This window comes from Lupinus angustifolius, chromosome LG05 (assembly GCF_001865875.1).
Source record: "Lupinus angustifolius cultivar Tanjil chromosome LG05, LupAngTanjil_v1.0, whole genome shotgun sequence".
In the NCBI taxonomy this organism is placed as follows: Eukaryota; Viridiplantae; Streptophyta; class Magnoliopsida; order Fabales; family Fabaceae; genus Lupinus; species Lupinus angustifolius.
Window position 1 is genome coordinate 7,324,140 of NC_032013.1, and position 17,571 is coordinate 7,341,710.

At 34.2% G+C, this 17,571-nt stretch overlaps 1 pseudogene; it reads left to right on the plus strand.

The window, feature by feature from the left end:
- LOC109347602 lies at positions 2,222 to 5,387 on the plus strand (annotated as a pseudogene).

Here is a 17,571-nt window from a genome sequence, read left to right on the forward strand (position 1 = left end):
ATGCCATAATCCATTTGGCAAACAAAAAATATATCCCCATATACTACCATAAACCAATGCATGTAATGATAATGAGTACTCGGACCCATAGGTATCCGCAAATAATATCTGCTATGAATCGGGTTTGAGTTCATTTTTTTAGGTTTGTGGATAATTAAGATCCAAAATTTTAAGATTCATTGTTGGACGAGTCTGAGTCTGAACAATGAAGTACTCAGATCTGCAAGTATCTGAACCCGCTATTCCTTCCTAAATATGTATAACAATATAATTATAATATCATATTAATTCATAATTGTGATTGTTATGTTATTAAATAGTGATGTTAATTGTTAAATAGTGATGTGGTGTTATATTGTTAATTCCTGAATAATATAATATCATATGATTAAACAACTCTTACTGAATCAATTTTACACGGTAATGTTGAAGTAATGACTTTGTTTTTTATGTTTGTTTGAGGAAAATGTGTTGCGTTTGATATTCAATTTAAAATTGTTTAAAATTTTAAATTATGTTTTATAATTTTTTCAATGCTTGATTACTTAAATAATATAAGAGATTCTAGGAAACAAACACTCAATTACATAAATTAATCGCAATTATTTTTACTGTTTTTGAATTTATGGGTATCAGCATGGGTAGTAGACCCAACGGGTATTAGCATGGGTCTAATGTGAGTCCAAAAATGAAGCAACGGAGCGGGTTCGGGTAATGCACTACCCAAACTCATTATCATCCCTATGTGCACTTTACCAAAAAAAGCAAGAGAATATATTATCACTAACCTCATATCCTCATAAAAGCCCCACTTCTTTGTTTCTTTTGCTTCTCTTCTTCGGAAAATTTACTCAACTGATGTACTTTGACTATAAAATTATAGTCCTAGTGCACATTTTGTATTAATTACAAAAGTAGTGTAACTTTTTATAAATTGGTTACAAGATGGCTGTTTTCTACATGTTTTTTCTCTTGGACTCACCTAATTCGGCACCTGTGTGGGAGTTTTTTTTTTTTTTCCTTTGAAAATCATCTCCCTCAAGGGAGTTTCATATTTGTTTTTTTTCATACTCTCTCTCCTAAATCAGCAGGGGATGAAGTTTTTTTTTTTAATTTCACCTCCCCTAAATCAGCTATAGAGTAGGAGTTTTTTGTGCTTTTATTTTTTTGTCAAAATAATCGGCTTCTTCCTCACCAATTTTGTTTAAAATATTAACACATCGATTTTCTTAAAAACAAAACAAAACAATCGGCCTTATTGTGGTCGATTTTGTCATTGCTGTAAATGATTTAACCCTTCTATTCAAGGATTTTTAATGAACTAGAGAGAAATTTGAGGTTGGAGGAAAGAATCAGAGAAAATGATGAGTAATCTAAGATTACACGTGTCACTTGACTTTAGAACTATTCCTTGAACACATACAAGTACATTAAATTAATATGTGGAAACATAATTTATTGAGAAAATTTCAGAGTCATGAGCTATGATCAAACATTATTTTTTCCTAACACTTGATGAATATCTTTTGTGGACTACAATCACTACGTTTGGTTGTTGCATCATTTGGAGATTCTTGAAATACTAAACTTCTACCCATTTCTTAGAAGTAAATCATGAAGTTCCAAAATCCCTCCATGACAACATGTTATTAGTGATTTTTACAATAAGAATATTTATTATAATTGTTGGATTAAGGTCACAGTCTTCCAATATTTGTGTCACTTTAACTTTCAACATCCATCTGAACAGAAACCTTAATTATAATCCTTATTAAATGCTCCTAATAAACATTTAAAAATAGTAATTATAAGACTTATCAAAACCGGTCACAACAAGACCAATTGTTTTGTTTTGTTTTTAAGAAAATCGTTGTGTTTTTTAAACAAAATCTGTGAGGAAGTAGCCAATTATTTTGGCAAAAAAAATAAAAGTAGAAAAAACTCATACTCTTGAGCCAATTTAGGGGAGATGAAATTTAATAAAAAACTTCACCCCTGTTGATTTAGGAGAGAAAGTCTGAAAAAACAAATATGAAACTCCGAGACGATTTTCAAAGAAAAAAGTTTAAAAAAACTCCTACACAGGTGCTGATTTAAATGAGTCCGATAGAAAAAATATAGAAAACAACTATCCTACAGCCCAATTTATAAAAAATTAATTAATACAAAAGTTACACGAATGTGATTTTCCAGTCATAGTAGATCATTTGAGTAAATCTGCCATCTTCTCCTCATCAAAACAATATCCCTTAAACCCTTATCCATGTCTACCTCTACATCTTCTCTAGCACTTCCATCTCTTTCTCTCCACACCTTAAAACACCAACAACACCAATGCTTCTCTTCACTCTCCCTTCTCAACCATAACTCCAATCCCATCTCCATTTCTACAACCTTTCTCCGTTCCTAAGCCGCCCGCGTCCAAAGTTGTTGTCGTCTCGCTTCGTTCCCAACGTTGCCCTCTCCGAGTTCGACCAGGAAGAGGACACGTTTAGCGAAGGAGATGACGAACCCAGTTACAACAATAGCATCAATGAATTCAAAATCTTCGTTGGTAACCTTCCCTTCGGAGTCGACAGTGCTCGACTCAGCTGAAATTTTTGAAGGAGCTGGTGATTTTGAAAGGGTTGAGGTATATATGATTGTTTTGGTGACAAGTTTTGATTTTGTTGTCTTTTCCTGATACGCTTTGGTGAAAACTTGTTGAAATGATTGTTTTGGCACTGCTCTGTTTGTTTTCACTAAAAGTAATTTCTAGGGCTAGCATAAACTGGATAAGGTATATATTTTTGTTTCATTGCAAAATTTTCATTTTGATGTTAATTTATTTTACACTTCGAGTAGAATTTTGTTGAAATGGTGGTTTGAAGTATCCAGTTTTTTTTCACTGAAATGAATTTGTTGGGATAGCAAAAGTTAGATGCAATATATATTTTTTTGTACTGAATGATATTGTTCGCTTTTGATAGGTGATTTCTGATAAAATGACTGGGAGAAGTAGGGGATTTGGTTTTGTGACCATGTCTTCAGCTGAGGAAGTTGATGCAGTTGTTCAGCAATTCAATGGAACTTAAGTCGTAGTCTGTTGCTTGATATAAGACAGTCTTACGTTTCAGTTTTTTCTTACTTTCTTTTTGTTTTAAATTATGTTCTATTATCCATTTGTAGATGCTAGCTAGAGCAGTATTTACAAGTGTTGGACTGCTAGCTATTTGAGATTGAGTTTTATGTGCTAATTTTGAATATATTTTTATTAAATGTATGATGTTGTTTATTATGTCTAATTGGAAATTTCTTGGTAATTACTAGGAAGTAGATGGAACGGAGCTGAGAGTGAATTCTGGCCCACCTCCTCCCGGGATGAGAATTCCAGGTTTGGGAATTCTCGATTTGATGGGAATTCCCATTTTGGGAGGGGTCCTCCCAGAGGAGGAGATTCTGCTACAGATAATGGACATCGAGTTCATGTAGGTAATCTAGCATGGGGTGTTGACCAACGAGCACTTGAGGAATTGTTTGAGAAACATGGAAGGGTTTTGGAAGCGAAAGTAATATATGATAGGGAAAGTGGAAGATCAAGAGGTTTTGGTTTTGTGACCTATAGTTCCCCAAAGAGGTCAACAAAGTTGTTCAGTCCTTAGATGGTGTGGTAAGAGTACTAATCCTTGTCCTGAGTAAAGTGGAAGTATGTCATTGTTGTTAGTTTGTTCTTCCATGTTTTAGTATGTTGTGGAAGATTTATAAATGAATTAATACAAGCAATGTTTTTTTGGTATAACCAAGGGTACCTTACTACCCTTCATCCTATAGATAAGAAACTATTCCCTTTCTGAGGTTTGTTGTTGTCTCCTCTCAATAAGTGACACTCCCATGAATTGAACCTTTGATCTTTGGCCAGTAAGATTCCTAGAGATCCATTCAGGCCTCACACCACTATACCAATGCCTTTTTGGTCTACAAGCCATGTTGTAGTATCGTTTTGAGGATTCACATGTTTTATTTTAGATGTTATGAATATTTTATTAGAGTTGCAGTTAATCATATTTTAGTTTTAAAAAGTTTGATTATGTTATATGAATGTTTATTTCTTTGTGAAAATCTACATATTTGGCATACAAATCATGGAAGTATCTTTTGCTATACACACACTACAGTTTCACGAGTCTCCAATTATAAATTTGTCTGTTCAAAAATGTTATATGAATATCTATTCCAAGTACTTGTATGCTTTAATCTGTAGTATTTGCACTTCTATGCTTTAATAAGGAAGTTGTCCTGAAGTTATTAGGATTTAATGTACAAATAACATGTGTTACATCTTAATTATAAATGGGTTGAGTCCCATGATTGCCAGGGTTAATCCCTTCAAGTTTTGCTCATACAAACATTGGTACATCATAATTGTGTATGTGGTGTTTGAATTGACTCTTTGAAATGGTCTTGTTTTATAGTTGAATTTAAGAATGCAAGCTAGCTAAAAATAGCAGAATGAATCTTCTTTTGAAAAACTGATTTCCTCCATGATTTGAGACATAGGATTCTATAGGCTTTATTCTCATGATTCCTGTCTTCAGTTATGTGATTAATTACCAGAGTCTTAATTATTTGTATCGGTTGCAAGACTTGAATGGCAGAGCTATTCGTGTCTCATTAGCAGATGCTAATCCCCCTAGACGTCAATTTTGAGGACTTTACCTATCATCTATCCCTGGTCAAGAGAGAACTTTTGTTCTATTTTGAACCTACTTTATATGGTCGTTGGCACTATATAATTCTTCATAAATCTATGCACTGTGCTGGATTTTCCAACTTCGAAGCTTTGAGTATTATCTGATGAACTCCTTAATAGGTAAATGGGACCTAAGTGGCTACAACTGATTGACATTTTCCATCAGTTTGTGATAAAGAGCACTCCATGTATTATGGCTGCATCGACAAAGTAGCAGTAGCAATATACCAGAGAATAGATGATAAGTTTGAATGTACTTCAAATGTGATGGCTGGTTTTGGAACTGATTTTAGTCTTATCTCCCTTTTTTGTTGTAGAATTAGATTGACTTATATAACATTTGTGGTTACCTAGTCCTCACTGTTTTGGAAGAATTTTATGATTGCAATTGTGGATGAAAAATTATCAACCACAATTGTTTTCCTGGTTTACTCCTTAGGAAGGAATGAGTGTAAACTGTGATAAACAAGTCAATGTATATTTCGTGTTGGTTTTTGGATGGATAGAAAGAGAAAGTAAAGATGTTTTTTTTACAATTATAGAACATATTTGTGAGATTCTCTCATGTCTTCTCTTTCTCTCCTTCAATAACCTAACTCTTGAAGTACGTCGTAAGGTTTAATGTTCATTGAACGAGCACTTGCAAATTTGTCGTTAACTTGTCTATACATGTCATATCCTTGTACTTATTTGTTTTCAATTAATTTTGTTCCAAGACACCATAGTTTTCGAACCATTTCCCATGCAAATTTTAACTCATGCATTACTAACCCAAATCTTTGCGACTTAACCATATGCCTTGCCAAAATTGCATTCCAAAAAGGTCGATATTCGTTCCGCTTCTCATCTGCAGAATGGGCCTAAGGAAATTTTCATCTAACATGTTATGGTTCCTTCCGTTGCCACAGAAACAGTGACCCACGAAGCCACCTAGCTATAGAATCCTACGTCCTTGTTCAATTTGAGTTCAGTACGTGTTGAAAAAAGGGTATCCTACAAGCATAGGTCGTGATCCTTTCAGGTTCTTCTAATTTCAAAGCCTTAATATTCAATCCAGTAATCAAAGAAGAAATTCAATTTTGACACCCAATCTTTCCATATGGTAGAGCCATACGAAAGGTTTTTAATATTTTTCACATGAAAGTGATGAAACATTTCGTATGGTTCTATATGTAAGTATAAACCTTTCGAAAACCTTCATATGGAAATGCAATTGTTGGAGTTTGTGACATGAGTTTTAGTATCTCTGCTTCTCATTGCGTTTGTTCTACCTTAGCTTCCTGCCAGTTGTAGGAAAAGAAGTGATTTCTACCTTAGTGGATCAAATGTATATTAAAATTTCTGAAGGAAAATATACTCCTTTGGCTCTATGACTAGGTTTTGATGAAGACATCAATATAAAAAACATAAAGAAAACGATTAAAGACTTTGATGCATAAAAAATAAATACACTACTAGATAAGATTTTATTTACTTTCTAGAAAAAATCTAATGTTAACTAAAACAATATTTACTTTTTATCACATGTGTTCTTAGGCATATTTTTTCATAAACTTTTAAGAGGATGAAAATGAATTACAATGTTATAAAAAAAACTTTTTAGAAAACTGAAAAACAAGTTATTTGAAACAAAGTACATATTACTTGAAATAGGTAAATATATTACTTGGAAGAGAATAACATGTTACTTGAAACAGAGTAACATTTTACCTACATCAGAGTAACATGTTGCCTGAAATAGAGTAACATGTTACCTAAATAGAGTAACATCTTACCTGAAACAAAGTAACATATTACCTTATAGAAAAATGGGACAATAGCGGATTACTGCAAGTGAGTAAGTGATTACTCTGTTGGACAACAAGGTACAATAATCGATTACCATGAGAAAGTTTCGAATTTGAAACTCAACCAGCAACTTCCCAAACAGACCAATACCTTCCCAAACGTCTTCACCTCCTGGAAAACACTTTGCAACCTTTTGAAACTCTATAAAATATTATCCTAAGTTTCATAAACGAATCAACCATTTTTCTTACAAAACTTTGGCAATAAGTTAACTTAAGTTTTACACAACTTTTTATGCACTTTTAAAGTTTTAAAACATAGAGCATTTTGTGGTATCTATTTTGATTGTCTTATGATGGATTCAAACTAAAACAAAATTGAGTTTAGTGATTACTATAGAGTTTGGTGAGTGAACTTGTAAAACAAGGAAAGTTATATACTTTCTAGTTGGGGAATTTGAGTGGTCACCGTGAAAGAATCTTGGTGCGAAATTTGTACTTAATACTCAAATTACATACTGAAAATCTTGTGGCATGAGTCAAGAGGACTAGACATAGCATTCAGTTGGTAAAGGGGAACCAAGATAAATACTAGTGTGATTTTCTTTATTCCTCACTCTTTTCATTTTTGAAGCATTTTTTCTTCATATTTATCTCCATTGCATTTCACATTCTAATATTTAGAAAAAGAGCAAAAAGTCGAAAAAACTAATTTAGCTTAGTTTGAAATCTTATATTTAAAATTGCCACTAGAGCAAAGGTTGATAATTTGTTCTTAGATCCTATTTAAAAATAAACATAGATGACATATTCCAAATTCTCTCTAGGCTAAAGTTCTCATATTAACATACCTATAAGTTTCACTAGAGAATGTTATGATTTTTGAAAAATCAGAATGAAGATATTCATAGAGTCTCAAGACTTATATATATGGAACACTATGTAAGAAGGTCTGTTTACTCCAACATAGTTTTTGATGGGGTTAAACAATGTAAGCCAAAAGGTACATGGACTGATGATGATAAAAATAGATTCTAGTATGACCGTAAAACCAAAAACATCTTAACCTCTACCTTAAGAATAAAAGACTTTTTTAGAGGGTCAAATTTCAAATCTTCAAAATAAATGTGGGACACTTTAGAAAAAGACACGTGGAATCGAAGATGTAAAAAAGCTCGCCACAAGCAATGAAGCATCAACATGAGGGTAAGACTCCACATTCTCTAAATATATAAAAGTATAACATAATAATGGTGATTATCCTTCCTTACAAAAGGATAATACTTTAAAAAGAAATAAGGACAAGAAGGACATACAACACATCAGCAGATAATGATGCTAGCTCAAATGCAAAACTCGAAAATGATGAACAAACACATCTTGTCTTGATGGATGCACACTAATCAAACACTAATGATGAGGTTATTAACCCTAAACTAAATGATAAACCTTCATATGATGAGTTACAAAATACGTTTAACTAATTGCATAAAGAATACTAGACTTTCTAGATTATATATTAAAAAAAAGAGCACGTTAGAACTTCTTGAGGTAACAATAAAAATATGCAAAAACAATCTAGATACTTTCACATCCAAATCTAAAGATGATTGTTCTAAATTTGACAAATGTACTACTCTTCAAAAAGTGTATGCACCAGTTAGACAACTTGTTGTGCAATCAAATGCATACAATTAACCATAGTAGATTAGGCTACTCGAATTAAGGCCAAACAAGTGGAATACCCAAACAAGCATCTGATCCAAATTGTATAGTACTAAGAGTCTGGATAGCAACTTATAGTCATCCAAGGAACCCCTTATACCCCAACATAAAGGCCATAGCTGAGACCCACCCACCACTAGATTGGATGAAGCCAATCATTCAATAACTACAGATGGGCACCTTACCCTCATACAGAAAGGAGTGGTACCTATTTCTTCAAAAAGCTCATGGTACACCATACTCCATGGGTCACTATGCAAATTAGGGTTCTCAACATTATTCATCAAATTCATTGGCCTAGACAAGGATAATTATATAACAAGGGAAGTATATGAAGGAAGTTGTAGGCATCACTTGGGGCAGCCCCATTAGCCATTAAAATTCTAAGGGCTACATATTGTTAGTGATGTATGCTAAGGGGGGTGCCCTACGATTTGGAGGACAAACACAAATTTAGGGACATTTGTTGAAGGCATACTTGAATAAGGAGAAACTGATATGAACCAAATAACCATAACAAGAACAAAGAATGCCCAAATAGCCTTAGCCACATGTTTGGACTCCTAATAGAAACAAAGCTAAAATTAATTTGTGGAGGATTCCACTTCATAATGACATTGCAAATAGTTTAAGATTGCATATGTGATTGACCTATATGGTTTTGATGAAGACAAGAACTTAATGGAAGCTTGAAGACATGGACATCGGAACAAGCAACATGCCGAAGACTCAAGGTCAACATCATAAACTTACGATTATTTTTATATTCTAGAAGTCCTAAGATGATTGCCTAGATTGAATCTAGGTTAGGTAAATCATGGGTGGAAGTCTCACAAGAGTTTAAAATGAATCCATATAAAATGAGATATAACATCCTAACATATATAATAAGTAGAATCATGCATAAGCATTGAGCATACATGGTTTTTATACATAAAAGTGTCATCTCTTAAAAATCATGTATTACATGTTCATACATAATATAGGAACTTTACCATGCATCAAAGAAACATACTTTCAACTATATTAATCAATTATAATGGTTAATAATTGATTAAGTCATGTGGGAATCCGTTAATCAATTAAAGAAATATGTAATGGATTAATGAGAGTTATAGTGTCTAATTATGTAGGATTTCTAGTTCATTAATCAAATAAAGAAGTTGTTAATCGATTAAGACATAACAAAAACTAGTATTTTTATAACGCGTTAATTGATTAATCTGAGTGATAATCAATTAATGATAGGTAAAAACAATTTTGTATAAAAGCTGTATTTTCAACCCATGTGCATAACAATCATAAGAAAAACGAAAAACAAGAATCTGTGTTTAGAAATTTCATATCATCATGCTTATTCTCTAAACGAAAGCATAGAGTGAATTCTTGCATAGTTTCTTTCAATTTATTGAGAGAAAAGAGAGGAAAATCTTTGCATAAGAGTGCATTACTTTCATACTTTTTGCTAAACCATTGCATTTCATCACATCTACTTTAGGTTTCTTGTGAGGGTTCTGCAGAAGGTTTAGAGATGAGATTGAAAGTTATATTAGCACATTATGTGTGCATCATAACTCAACAAAAATAGTCAATCAAGGAGTTATTCTCTTGGTGTGTTAGTATCACCAAAATAAGAGAAGTTTTGGTATCTTCACGAGGACAAAAAGTCTTGGATAGAGCAAGAAATCGGTTGGGGTAGAATCACGAAAGGTGTTAGTATCCGAGTAGGCGAGTGGAATGGTCAAACCGAGTTAGGGCTGAACCATATCTTGTTGAGTGTATTGGAAATGTGATTATAAGAACAATTAATTTACATATTGAAGAAAATCTCCCAAGATCAGAAGGGGAGGCCTGAATGTAGTTTACAAGTGGAACCGCAAACGAACCAGAATAGAAATTCTTGAGCATCATTCTTTTCCCTATCTCTTTTACTTTTCACTTTTTATGATTCCTTGAGTTTTTTTATTTCTGTATTTGTGTTTTTTTTTATTTTATAATTTGTGATAAAATCAGTAATCAAATTAGAGTCATAAAGATTGATAATTACTTTGATTATATTGTAAGATATCGAATTTTCTAGAATAACAAGATTCAATATAATAGATTAAGGATGTTAATAATCAATTAAGCAGTGCTAATAATAATTGATTAACAAGACTCATATTTAGATAACAACAATAAGTTTCAGTATTACGCATTTATTGGAAAACCGAGACTTGTGATCCGCTACACCTATTCACCCCATCTAGGTGTGTTTTACCTTGCTAGTACCCAACACATAAATTTTACCATCCATAATATGTCCACATACAAGTGAAGTGCATCCTCCAAGAAGGAAAATGATATGGTTCAGATTTTAATTTAAGCCAAGTCATCCAACCATCATGTTTTCAAGTTGCATTCAATAAGTGAGAATTATGCAAGTGGGACCATTTACATTTTAGGCAGCCCACATCCACCTATTCTCACATGTATTTGCATTTGAAAAAAAGGAATATTTTGTGTTTTTATGGTAGGGAATAAGTCCATGTAACTCATATGGAAACATTGCCATCAAATTATAAGGAGTGAGAGTGGTATAGTATTTTTCCTTTATTGGAGGATACAATGTGGTTTAAAGGAGGAATAATTTATCTACTTTTTGAAATGGTCGTATGATTCAAAAGGAGAAAGGGTGGTATGATTTGTTTCCTTTATTGGAGGAGTGTCATGTAATTTAAAAGAGGGATGATTTGTTTCCTTTTTAAAGTGGTCGTGTGATTCAAAATGAGAAAGTTGTATGATTTGTTTCCTTTCTTGGAGTATTGTCATGTAACTTAAAGGAGAGATAATTTGTTTCCTTTTTGGAGGTTGTCATGTGAGTTATGGTTATAGTTAAGATTATTTTATTTGTTTCCTTTTGAATTCAAAATAGTGGCACTTATGGTTGTGTGATGAAATGTTCCATGCAAGGAAAATCATGGGGATTGAGGGTTCATTTCAATCACTCATTAGTTGGTCATTAGTATCATAATTAGGTCATTCAAATGTTGCTTTTTAGTGTTAATTTTGTGGAGCCCAGTTGGCCAGCCATACATCTACATATAACTGAATTTGACATGAGAAATCACAACTTGAATTTTGTTGGAAATTATCCACTTTAGTGAGAATTGGTCTCCTAAGTTCTTGGTTGAACCAAGACCCATTTTTCTTATCAAGAAGCCCAAACTTCTTGTTTCTAACTTCACTTTGGCTTATCCATCAAATCCTTGTTTGTGGTGTCGTACCTCAAATTGCTCTTATTAAGAATCCCAATTTTTGTGTGTTGAATGTCACATTGGCTTATCAAACAAATCATTATTTGTGGCGCCTTACCTCCTCAAATCATACCCACATTCTTTTATCTTACTTACAATTCTGATTGTGCAAAAGTTAAAATCATGTCACAATACATAACCAAGCTTCAATCAAGAATGTTCGATCCAAAAAGACAACTTCCAAAGGAGGTTATCATCAGTTGGTCAACCTTGGAAAAAGATACTTCTGAACTCACTATGAGGTGCAACCAATCCCAAAGGTTCATGAATTTCCATAAAGTCGAGATGAAGAACTAGCAACAACTAAGGGGCATCAAGAAAAGTGTGGACAAAGCAAATTTGGAGGCTAGATCAGCTAAATCATGTCTTTTGAGCATACCATATAACACAATGCTCAAGGATCGAAGAATTCCCCTTCAATCTCACTGATGAATTAGAATCAATAGACTTAGATGACAAATAAATCACCCAAACATGGAACCTTCCAACCTAAGGAAATTCCTCCCATAGTTCAGAAACAAAAACGACATCCTAAAGGATCATGTATGTTATGTCGTAGTCATGGATGAAGGCTTTAAAGCCATTTTTTTCGCAATATATCCAAAACACTCCTCAAAGCTAGAGAATACCGACCATAAGGTATGGACATACCACCCTGTAGGCAACTTCAAGTTCACATATATTCTTAGGGCATGTGAATTCTGACCACAAAGGTATGGACATTATATAGGCCACATCAAGTCTAAAACTTTCCTAAGGGCGATCGCATGCCTACCATTAGGTTTAGACATACACACTCTATAGGCAGCAACAATTCCAAGATGTATTCCTAAGGGAGTGCATACGTCAACCATAAAGGTTCAGACCAATCCCCTATAAGTAACATCAAGTTTGACATCTTATAAAGAGCTTGAATATTGAACATAACATAACTCCTATAGGCAATATCACGAGATACACCTCCAAGGGTGCACACATGCCAACTATAAAGGTTAGAATATAACCCGCTGTAGGTAATACCAACTTCAAGTCATCTCTAAGGGAGCATGAATGTCGACCTTAAAGGCTCAGATGTGATATGAACCCACCAAGGCCCATAAATGAAGAAGAGCTAAGGGGGCTAGGAGGGCCCATGACTAGGCCCAAAGCCAAGAAAGCACATCAAACTCTCAACCATCTAGTGAGAGAATTGGCAAAATCCAAAAAGCCAAACAAAAAGTCCAAGCCCAAATATTGCATCATGGTTATGGAAGAATAGGAGTTAATTTCTTTCCTTTTATTTGAAAACAATTTATGAATTTTATTTTGGGTGTATGGTGGCTTAAAGTGGCCGAAATTCCTCTCTCTTTTAGATATTAAGCCACCATACACCCAAAAGGAAAGTCATAAATTGTTTTCAAATAAAAGGAAAGAAATTCACTCCTATTCTATATATGAGAATGATGATCCCAACTTTATTAAATGGAACTCCAACACGCCTCATATAAACCCTCCTTGGTCATGGCCATCTTGGGATTCTGCCATAAGCATGATGCAATATCTGGGCTTGGACTCATTGTTGGGATTTTTTGATTCTGCCACTTCTCTCACTAGTGGGTTGAGAGTTTGATGTGCTTTCTTGGCTTTGGACCTGGTCATGGGCCCTCCTAGCCCACTTAGCTCTTCTTCATTTATGTGTCTTGGTGGGTTCATATCATCCCCTCCTTCTTGGAGTGAATTTTGTTGGAAATTATTCACTTTATAAAGAATTGTTCTTCTAAGTTCTTGGGTGAACCAAGACACCCTTGTTCATATCAAGACCATATTGTTATCAAGGAAATTTAAGACTTTCCTTTTGGGTGTATGGTGGCTTAATATGGGAATGATGATCCCCAATTTATTAAATGAAACTCCTACACGTGTCATATTACCCCTCCTTGGTCGTGGCCATCTTGGTATTCTTCCAAAAGCATGATGCAATATATGGATTTGGACTCCTTGTTGGGTTTTGTTGCTTTTGCCACTTCTCTCACTAGTTAGTTGAGAGTTTGATGTGTGATGTGAACCCAAATGAGCCTAAGCAGGATAATGAGGAATTAAGAGGCATAGGTGGGCCCATGACAAGGGCAAGGGCCAAACGTGTACACAATGCACTTAGCATACTCATTCAAGACATCAAGGGAATTCCCCTAAGCTCAAACCAAGGGAGTCACCTCTTTTATTACATCACCTTACATGTGGGCCAATGTGGGGAAAATAATTCCCAACCCTTTTAATAGGGCACGACCATGTTCTAAACATGGCTAGAACACATTTATTGTGTCCTAAGTTGTTTTCATTCAAGCATTTAATTTGTCTTTTGTTTTAAATTTCATAATAAATGAAGCCTTGAAAAGCTTTAAAGAAGGTCAAGTCAACTTGGGCATTTAGTGCAAATCAGTCAAGCCAAGACCAAGCATGGAAGGTTGCCGTCCAAAGCCTAGTTTGTGCCGTCCACTTAATTGTGACTTCAAGTCAAGCATGAATGAGTCTTCAAGGGAAATCGTCCACCAAAGTCATACACAATTGATTGAGCCGTCCAAACTTGAACTCAAGGTGCCGCCCATCATAAAAGCCTCAACATTGAGAGATGTTATGTTGTCCAATTTTAATGCATTCATGAACCATTCAAGATGATTTTTCATGCAAGGCAATTAAAAACACATTGAATCATGAAGGCAATTAATTCATGAACAACACAACTCCAAGGAGCCGAATTACACATTGAATCATGCACAATTGATTGAGCCGTCCAAACTTGAACTCAAGGTGCTGCCCATCATAAAAGCCTAAACATTGAGAGATGTTGTGCTGTCCAATTTTAATGCATTCATGAACCATTCAAGGTGCTTTTTCATGCAAGGCAATTAAAAACACATTGAATCATGAAGGCAATTAATTCATGAAGAACACAACTCCAAGGAGCCGAATTACTCATCAAGAGTACAATGAAACCGAGACTTAGAATTAAGGCTTTGTCATGGAAATTCAAAATGTCATTTATGTGTAATTTGAAATGCTTAGAATTTCGGTTGGAACTAATTGACTAACCATGAGTTGGCCTATAATTGTAACACTTCGGATGGAATGAAACTAAGTTTAATTTCGAGTCAAATTACAAGGTTAATTCCTTTTGTGTGAGAGTGTATCTTCTCCAAACTTCTTGGCTGAACCAAGATTAAAAATTCTTATCAAGAACCACGTTCTTGTGGCGAATATGACCCGACTTATCAACACCATTGTTGTGGCGCCATTCACCTTTCATTCCTTACCAACTTCTTTTATCCTAAATTGTTTCCTTTTGGCCTAAATTTCACCTTCAAATACAACCACTCAAACTGTGGGTACTTTACACCAAACAAGATAGATTGTTGAAAAAAAGGATCTCCTGAAGAGGTTCTCATCAAGTGGTATTCAGAGCTAAGGTTCCTATGAAAAGGTTCCAACATCAACTGCCATTCAAGCTTTGTTGGAGAGTGAGGATCTTTATTGAATCTCAAGACTTAGACATATGGAATGCCATTGAAGAAGGATCATATCCTTCTCAAAACCTCTCCACCTCTAAATACCTTGTTTTTGATCCGTTTCAAGAGATTTTTGTGTCCATTTCATCACATTTTTTATTCCAAACACTTCTAACCAATCATTTTCATGATTAGTGGCTTGAACAAAAAAAAACCCAACATCTTCAAAAACCTAAAAACCTAAAATTTCAAAATCCCAAATTCATGTCTTCTTCTTCTAGATCAAAGAAACAACGTTCCAATACCTCTCAAAGGAGTCAAGGAACAACATCTTTGGAGTGTAACCCTCTGGATTTGACAAGGCTTCTTTCTAATGATGAGCAACGCAAGATATTTGAGGAGCACTTCCATGGTCGCACCATTTTTACTCCAAAATTCAGTAATGTTGACAATTTTGAGTTTGAAGATTTTTTTTTCCCTTATCTTTTACGTCAACAAACCTTTTTGATTTTTGTTGTGAAACAAATGACATTTATCTAGAACTTGTGCGAGTATTTTACTGTAACTTGAACTTTCGGAAAATCGTTTTACTTCCTATGTCAAAGGAAAATACATTGTTTTGGATCTTAAAACTTTCAGTTCATTGTTATGTAACATACCCTCTCAAGGTAACATAACGGGTTTAGGCCTTGTATGTGAATGAGATAATTATGATCGAAAGGATTTTTATCATTCGTTATGTAGACTTTCAAAAAGGGAAATAGAAATGCGTAAGCAACAGGGCTTTGGAGAGACTGTCAAAAACCGAGACATCATATTTGCTGGATATCTCAAACTAGAGGACCGTTTGCTTCATTATTTTTTGAGTTATGTCATCTTACCAAAATTTTCAAATCATTCTCAAATAAGTGACATAGAACTCCAATTGATGTATGCTTTAAAGTTTAATATCAAGATCAATTGGGCTCTAATGATAATGAGACAAATGTGGACTGTTAGAGGTACTCAAAGTCCTTTGCCATATGCAATCCTCATAACCAATATTCTTCAGCATTTTGGTGTTTCTACAAATGGTGAAACAAAGATGCCTCTAAATCTTCGCGAAAGCCAAATTGATGTGGAAGTGATCCACAAATTGGGTTTCACCTAAGACCCTCGAACCCGCATCTACAAACATAGAACTGAGAAGCCGACTGTAGCTGCTGAACCATCTGAAACTGAAGCTCCTAACCCTTCTGAACCACAACTATCTGAGTTTCATGCTCAATCGTCCTCATATGTTGCCATGCCCACAAACCAAATGATTACGGATGAGTTGGTTTCTCTCTGAGGCTACATCACTAACCGGATGGATGCTCTCGACTCTCAGAATCAACAAATCCAATATGAACTTCATTGCCTCTCCTCTAGAATGGATAACATGGATATTGATGAAGACAATTCGGAGCCCGAGTCTTAGAATATCTGTTGTTAAGATTTTCTGGTTGTATTATTGCTGGACAAATTACTTTATGATGTTTTGTGCTTTATTGTTCCATTCCTGGATATTTGTTTGAAACAACTTATTTATGCATTGAAATACTTGCTTATCTATATCTTAATCCATACATAAGTATATGCTATCATATTGATATATTTTGATTATATAAAGTGTATGTATGTTATATATATTGTGCTGGAATCTCTTTGCTTTTCTACTTTTTGATGAAGTCAAAAGGGGGAGACAAGTTGGAGTATATTTTCTGTAAAATTATATTTCAGGCACAATTACTCCAAAAGATAGGGGGAGCATACTCAAGCCAAAACTTCAACATATCTCAAAGTATGTTGCTCTCAAGAAAATTACACTGTCAAGAAGATCTTGGTTTGTCATCATCAAAAAGGGGGAGATTGTGAAGAAGATCTTTGCTCCTAACCTTGGTAAGGTTTTGATAAAGACACCAACATCACCAAAAAGAAGAAAATGAAGAATACTTATGAATACAAGGAAGATTAAAGCTTCAAGAAAATTAGATTAAGTCTTTATACGTACTTCTATCCTAAAACTCTTAAATATACAAAGTAGTAATGCTCAAACTATTTTTAAAGAAAAATGAAACACTTCAAAAATAATTAAAACATTTTCAAAAATAGTGTGTAACGGGTTACTTCATCTAAGTAACAAGTTACATGTGTGAGAAAAGAGTTATCCAACTTAAAACTGTTCAGAGTAATCCATTACTGTCTTTGAGTAACAGATTACCAGTTTTGAAAAAGTTGAGTAACTGATTACCCAAATGGGGTAATCGATTACTCTAATTCGTTCTTAAAAGAATAGTGGACAGAAAGTTTGGGTAATTGATTACCCACTATCAGTAATCGATTACTGAGAGCTGTTGCATGAGATTTCAGATTTCAAAATGAAATGTTTTCACTCCAAACGAAATCTCTTCAGTTCAAACAACTCCTACACTTTCACAAAGGCGCCATGGGTGTTTGGAAAGTCTATATAAAGGCTCTAACTCTCACAACACAAACACACAACAATACACAACTCTTATAAAATTTCCAAA